Source organism: Pezoporus occidentalis, unplaced genomic scaffold (genome assembly GCF_034315485.1).
Source record: "Pezoporus occidentalis ecotype Australia unplaced genomic scaffold, CSIRO_AGI_Poc_V1 ctg233, whole genome shotgun sequence".
NCBI classification, from domain to species: domain Eukaryota; kingdom Metazoa; phylum Chordata; class Aves; order Psittaciformes; family Psittacidae; genus Pezoporus; species Pezoporus occidentalis.
The window spans coordinates 700,373-708,237 of record NW_026914212.1 but is presented as its reverse complement, the minus strand read 5'-3'; the positions used below and the strand labels follow the sequence as shown (position 1 = coordinate 708,237).

The following is a 7,865-nucleotide window of genomic DNA, read 5'->3' as shown; positions in this document are numbered from 1 at the left end:
GTACGGGTTAGTTATAAGAATTTCATTGGCAGAACAGAGAGAAGCTATTCCAGAATGGGTCTCTTGCAGCCAGACAGTGTTTTCTTGATCAGTCAGTATTGCTCTGGCAGAGCAAGCCCAGCTGGGCACTAATGGAGAATAAATGAAGGCTGAAGCACTAGCTATGTTTTATGCCCATTCTGAGTAAATATGAAATTATTTAACAAATAATTGTAAAATTATTTTAGAATAAGGATCAATCTATGTATCTTAGTGTTAGTTAAAAGGCAAAGTCTTTTTTCTCTCTTATCATTCACCTTTAGTTCTCTACCTAAGCATGTGGAAAAATGCATAGCTGATACTATTTGATTTAGATAAACCATAAACTGTACATAAGGGTACGTCTTTGTTTATATTTTCTTCAAATGCTATAAGCATTGGTCAAACAAGGGGAAATTATACTTCATTCTGTTTGCTCTTCTGACACAGAGTTTCATATAGTTTGAAGGGATAAGAAACTGTAAACAAGCACACACACCAGAGGAGCTGCAGACTACATTTTCCTTCTTCAGCAGTGGTTTTATGTGTTTTAAAATAGTTTGGACACTATTTCGAGGCATGTCTTTTTGCACAATGTGGTAGTGTCGACATTTTAGTGAGTGATACCTGGCTGCCTGATGCAGTAATGGCTCCAGATGCACTGCTTGTTATATTCTGCAGTTGTTTCAGGCAAGAGAAGCACGCATTATTGTAAAACAGCTTTCTGGGAATCACTGCTTCTGTTTGTTCATCCACTAGTGGAAGCTTGTGATAAGGCCGAGTTTATACAACAATACAGGATTTATGATACATAGAAGAAAGAACGTCTTATTAAGCCAAATAGCAACAGAACCAGGGAGATTAGTATTCTTAAAACAGTTTGGAGTTTTGAAGTGTAAATGACTACTGAAGTAATGCAGAGATTGGAAACAACCCTTTGAAAACTTGAGGCTTAGCATAACTTGAGATGTGGCTTTTATCTGAGTGAAGTTAGAAGTTACACAAATTTAGTTCTGCAAGATGCTCATGATTTTGCCAACCCCTTCTTAGAATGAAGCAAAAATAAATAAATAAATAATATCATTTGCCTGTCTGTTTAAGGCTTCATTGCTCTTGCAGGTGATGGGCATGCAGTTGTTTAGTGGGAAATATGGACTTAGTTGGGTTTGATCAGTGACTTGGCCAAACTTGTCTCTTTTCTCCAATCAAGAACCACAATCTAGGTGTCCTGACTTCACTACGTTGCCAAGAAACAGCTAAGCCATGGTTGTGCTTTGAGGGGATCATTTCCCAGTGCTTATTGCTGCAGCTTTGCTCTTCAAACTGAGGCTGAGGCACACAGTTCTACCATGGGGCTATTGCCACACGTGACTGGTTTTGCTTCCCATCTGCTTCTTGAAAATGTCTCAGCTTTACCTGCATTCCATCCTAAGGTTGTACTACTGTTATATTCTTCTTAGAAATACTTTTGACTTTTGTGCTGTTGCTTCTTGTTTCATTTAAATTGGAGAAGTGTCTCTTAAGGAATCTATTGAGAAGAAAACAGTTCTATCAACAACTTGTACTGGGTTCCTGTTCTTAACCTCAAATTTACTGTAAGGTGGCTGTTTATGCAAAGGGTATGTTGATTTTTGAAGATATGCTTTTGAAAAGCAATATTTTCCTTCCAATACCATTAAAAATTATCTCATTCTATCATCTTTCATCTTGGTGCTCTGACAAGAAGCTCTCCATGGATAGGACAATTTTGGCTACATAAATCATTCAAAATAGTCCAACTTCTAATGGCTTATTAATGATTATGAGATAATTGCTCACCAGAGACCAATTATGCCTGTTGTTTTTTTTCTTAAATAAAAGTAGATCCTGTAAGAGTGGGCTGCCACTTTCAAATTTATCATAGATGGCCTTTTGGTTTTAGATCAGACTTGGGCTCAATTAGTCCATCAGCAGTTTCACAGAGAAATATGCATATTTTTCTCAATGCTCAGAAGAGCAAGGGAAGTGTAATATAAAACATTAATCTACACTAGTGATGGATGATGTTGCTTCTTGTAGTGTCTTATTCTCACCATCTGAGTGCAGATTTTGCAGAAACTGAATATGACCCCTGTTTTGCCAGAAATATTAAGCTTATCTCTATCTTTTGGAAGCGGGAGAGAGAGAATGCTGAAGCTGCCATATAAAGCTAACTGAAAGCTTCTTAACAGAATGTAGGTGTCATAGTAAAAAAAATACACATTTATGTGTTATAGAAGTGTTGCATGTTATGGTAGGTTAAATGTAATGGATTTTTTTGTTTATCTATCTTACAAGAGTTAATTGACTAATGTAATAACCTTATTCTCAAGACATCTTGGCTATTGTGTATAAAGATACTTATTTACAGCATTCTAGTAATTTCTAGACAACTGTTTCATATGGGTTCAAAGTGGAAATGATTCATCAATAATTCAGGAACCATGCTAGGTTGGTATGGTAAATGCAGGGACAGGTGTGGAAAGAATATTATTAGACTAAGTAAAGAGTAAAAAACTCCTGGAATATGAGTATAATCGTGTATTCTAAGAAGCAGCCAGTGCTCAATTTGATATGCAGTGGATGTCACCTTTGCAAATGAAACACTGGAAGCTTCCTTAGCAATGAATATAAAAATGCGAAGATCAATTATGCAGAAAAAGGAAATTAAAAAGTGACTTTTCTACATAGGTGTGATTAAAGCTGTAGAACAGTTTTTAATCCTTTTGGGACAGGTATCCTGATGTGTCATTTATTGGTGATTGACTTTGCCCTTAGGATTCACTCCAGCCTGCAAAGAGTTATAGTTCATACAGTGTATTATTTTGTGTTGAAACTTAGAGGCAAGTGGCTTGAAGAGTAGCCCTCTTGGGATCAGAGTGGCTGGGGATGGGGAGGAGAGGGAAATAATGGCTTTCATTTGCAGCTAACGTTGTAGTGCCATAAAGGGCCCTAAGTATATCACACCAGAATGGATTTTCAGGGAATCTGCAATAAGGTATAGTGCAGCAAAAAGAAGCTACAATGCAAGCAGAATAGAGTACTTCATCTTATAGCTTCAGATGTGACTCGAGAAGATATTCCCAGTATGGATGCTTGCTGCAGAGCAAGTGATTCTAGGCAGAGAATAGTTCTGAAGGTTGCATCAGTCAAACCACTGGCTGAGCTTTAAGTGGTACAACAGCTTATGATGCAACCAAATGGTACAACCAAAATGCAACCATTTTGAATTTCTAAATTGTTTCACGTGAGTATCCCTTCTTCTGTACCAAGACACTGGAAGAGTAAAGGGGTCCTATAATGTGCTTAACAGCTGCCTTTGTGGACCTCTAGGTTGAGCTATCATACGGAACCATGCCTCCTTACTGAATGTTAAAGGTGTTCTTAGACATATCTACATAGATATCCTCCTCTTCAGGCAGTTACGCTTTTACATGGAGTATAAATAGTATTTAATAGTATTAAGCTTGGAAACTGACTGCTTTCTCATTAGGCAGTAGTGATAAAGGGAATTAGATCTCTGGTAACCTAGCTTGTAACCCAGTATTACCTGTAAGTACATAGGAGAGTTGAGCATTTATTTCAGTACTTTTATTCATGGTAAGATGGAAAGAGAGAGCTTTCTGACTCATATGTCAGACATACTAGAAGTGGGAGGCAGGAAGAAAACATTAGAGCACAGCTATTGCTCAGAAGCCATTTTCTGATGGGGATTGTTAACATCAGAGGGATTAGGTAGTTGGCTATTTTTAGATGCCTATAACTTTTAGAGACAGTTTAAGCAGTAGATACCGCCTAGGGCATGCTGCCAGAACAGCACCTTGAGATAAGCAGGACTTCTATGTTTGGAATCCTTAATTTCCTTCAGGATAGAGACTGCATAAATTCAGAACTGCACATTGTGACCTGTCTGTCAAACAGCTTTTGAAATGTTCTCCAAGAAGGAAAGCCAGCTGGGCACTTGGTTGGGTGGTACGAAGGGAAGAATTGCAATCAACTGTAGCAGCAGCAAGGAAGAACATTCACAGATGTTCGTTTACTTTCTCTCTCCTGCAGGGCTAACATGAAAAGAAATAAAGGTTATGTCATGGTTTAAGCCCAGCTGGCAACTAAGTACCACAGAGCCACTTCTCACTCTGCCACCAGTGAGATGGATGGGGAGGAGAATTTGACAAAAAGAAAAAACCCGTGGGCTGAGATGAGAACAGTTAATTGAAATAAACTAAAATAATAATAATAGTAATGGAAAAAGAGACAACAAAAGGAGAGAAATAAAACCCAAGAAAGATAAGTGATGCACAGTACAGTTGCTCACCACCCACCGATCAATCCCCAGTGATTAGTGCCTCCTGGCCAACTCTCTCCAGTTTCTACACTGAGCTGTGGTATGGAACACCCCTTTGGCTAGTTTGGGTCAGGTGTCCTGTCTCTGCTTCCTCCTGGCTTTTTTGTGCCCCTCCTCACTGGCAGAGCATGAGAGACTGAAAAGTCCTTGACTACTGAGCAATAACTACAACGTCGGTGTGTTACCAGCGTTGTTCTCAGACTAAAGCCCAGACACAGCACTGCACCAGCTACTAGTAAGAAAATTAACTCTTTTCCATCTGAAAGCAGGACAGGTTAGACCCAACAGAGGAATACACATTTTTAATTAAAACAAAGATGCAAGATGTGTCAGGAATATTTTTAATTTAAAATTAGAGGGGAGAGGGAAGATCAAGTTAATTGATCAACTGTGGCTTCCTGATGTCACTCTGATCTCCTAAAAATGATGATGAAATTGGGTTACATAGCTAGTCGCAGGACCTGCACTCCTCCTCATTCTCAAGATGCATAAGCATGTGCTAGTTGTAGACAAGAGAAATTGAGAGCAGAATTGCTCCTGATACTCTGCCCTGCTCCCTGAGCAACATGATGTACACAGTTCACAGCAACAGCACTCCTTGGATTTATATTGTCCTGAATGGAAGAAGAGCTTGGTCCCTGTTGTAAGAAATATCACTTTGGTGATGACCACATTTGTAGTATTTGTTGGCACTGCATATTGCACCTACCTGCAAGCAGGCAACTGCCTTTTGCATCTTACTGTTGAATTTGTGGACCTCTTACCTAGAGCATCGCTTCTCTGCCTTTTGGCTAAGATCAAGTGTAGTATCTATGATTCTAACATGCAGTTATTTGTAAATAAATCAGGGTTTGACTAACAGAATCAAGTTGGGATTAGGGATGCCAAAGTGCTCCTTTTCATTTTGGCCACACCTGCTTTATTTTGGACTAACCTGAATTATCAAAACAGCACAAAGAAAGTGAATTGTATCTGAAAAACTACTGTTTTGATACAAGCTGGTCTTGTGCTATAACAGTCCAGCATTTAGGAAATTGATCTTTGATTGCTGTGTGACTTGGACCCTTGGACCAAATTGCTTATTCAGGCACCAAAATGAATCTGGTTTGACTTCCAAATGATAAGTGGAGCTTGCTTCTAGAAAACAGAGCTTATTGTGAGATAAGCAAACTTGCTATGAAGCTGTAGAGACAGGCTTAGTAAGGAAACCGCTAAAGCTTTGCTGTCTTTTTGCTGAAGTGATTGTGGTTCAAATTAAATCACTTAAGCTAGAAGCATATTGTTTTCTTTTCCTTAGAATCTAAGTCTGAAGTCTAAAATGGAGTTTAAAGACTTGTGCTCTGGGAGTTCTAGCAAAATGGAGAGGTGAACCCAGGTCCTGCAAGCCTTGGTATGGTGTCATAATCAACAGAGACCCCTAACCAGAGTATGCACTTCTAAAAGTATAAGTCATCCTTTGCTTTGCCTATGTATTGATGGGAACAGCACAAAGCCAAATGTTGGAGGTATTTAAAGTGTTAAATACTGTTAAATACTGGAACGTAATTGCAGGAGTTACAGGATTTGTTTTTACAAAGATGAGCTGCTTTATAATTTCCCCAACAGAACTTTAGAGTTAAATATGCTTGAACAGCACTTGGCACTTGTTGTTATATTAATGATAATTGATTCTCAAACACATGCAGATCTATACTATGGCACAAGTTCTGTGACACCCCAAAATACCTTGCTTGAATTGCAACACCTTAAGTGCTCAAGGGTTTAAATCAAAATGTAATTATTTTGCTCCTTGTAAATCAGCATCCTTGAAGATAATACCAGGTTGTATAAGAACCCAGTGGCTGTGCAGCCATTTATCTTGTGGAAAGCTAGAGTGTTTGTAATAGTTGTATGAGAAGTTAGTGACTCCTTGGACTTAGAGACTACTGGTTTTGTGCAGAGCAATGTTGTACTTTTAATATAGTAGAAGTGCATAACCTACAAGTAGACAGACCTTTGAAGTGTACAGCGGCTGATTCTGAAAGATTAAGTGCTTCATCCCTCTGCAACTGTAACTGTTTTCCTTCTTCACCTGTAAAACATGAAAAGCTGTGAGAGCATGGCTGTAAAGGCCCAGATACTGCACTGAAAGCCCAAGAAGTGTATAAAACACAATACTTTGGAGGATCCATTCTCATGATCAGTGTTACCTGTTCAGTTCTTCCTGCTGTTGGTAGGAGTTAATTGTGTTTCTTTGTTGCACAACTTTGAAATATACTGGAAGTAATGAATTTGGGGTTTAAGGCATCTCAATGTATCGAATAAAATGGTGGTGACATGGAAAGTGGGATCAGTGCACCCTCAGCGAGTTTGCTGGTGACATGAAGCAGTGTGGTGAAGTCTGCATGCTGGGATGGCATCCAGAGGGATCTGAACAGGCTGGAGAGGTGGGACCATGCAAACCTCATGAAGTTCAACAAGACCAAGTGCACATTCCTGCACCTGAGTTGGGGCAATTTCCCCTGAGGGGTCTAGAAATGGATGAGCTTTGAGATTCCTTCCTACCCATGCTATTCTGTGACTCTGTGGTGTCTGTTCTCATGGCATGATCTGTTGGCTAAAACAGAGGGTCTTTTCTAAGCCTCCTGTATGTGTTTGATGGTGTGAGGTTGACTTGGTGAGCTGTCACTGATAATCGAAATTGAGCTTTAACTCTGTGTGTGACTGCTCTTTTCCATTGCAGTGTGCATTTACCTGGGTTGCACACACTTTGATCATGTTTCATGCCAGAAATATTAAAAACCTTTTTTTATTTTAAGGTAACAGAGTTTTAAGGCAGTCCCGTGATAGTTGTTCTAAAGCTTCATGCTTTTAAATGTAATCCATGTCATAATTAGCTTTGTGTGTGCCCACATAGCATATGCTTTTAATTAGTGGAATGCATATGGATCCTAACATACACTCAAGCTAACATAAGACACATGGACTTGAGGGTGAAATTTTAGGCTTGGGTTGCAGGAAGGGCTAAGCCCAAAGGTACAACAAATCAAGACTTGTTTAACATGATTGCCGTGTGACCTGACTTTACTAACAATTCTGTTTTTAAGCAAACCTGAAATGCAGTTTTTGAGTCCGAATGGAAACCAGTGACAGTAATGTGAGAGTTCTTGTGCTGTCAGGTAACTGGGATTGTCTCTGCTGCTCCATTCCTAAACTGCTGCTTCTTTCCTAAGATTATCATGAATAATAATTAATTATACAATGCAGGCTCTGAGCATCGCTGAGAAGTGCATACATCTGCAAAAGTAAGTTACTATTGCTGCAATACTCTCTGGATGAACCATGTCTTTTCATAGTTGTGGGCTTGGAATTGTGTTCTGTCCTGGCAAAACCAGCAGATTCCGTGAGCCTGGACTTGACACTGTAATTCCTGGAGCATTTTAGCTGACGCTCTCCAGTGAAAATAGTGGTTGAAGCATACAAATCTTACCAAAATGCAGCAATT

At 39.2% G+C, this 7,865-nt stretch overlaps 1 pseudogene; it reads left to right on the top strand.

Moving 5' to 3' along the window:
• Positions 1-5,152: 5,152 nt before the first annotated feature.
• On the top strand, positions 5,153-5,303 carry LOC134165218 (U2 spliceosomal RNA; annotated as a pseudogene).
• Positions 5,304-7,865: the final 2,562 nt, after the last annotated feature.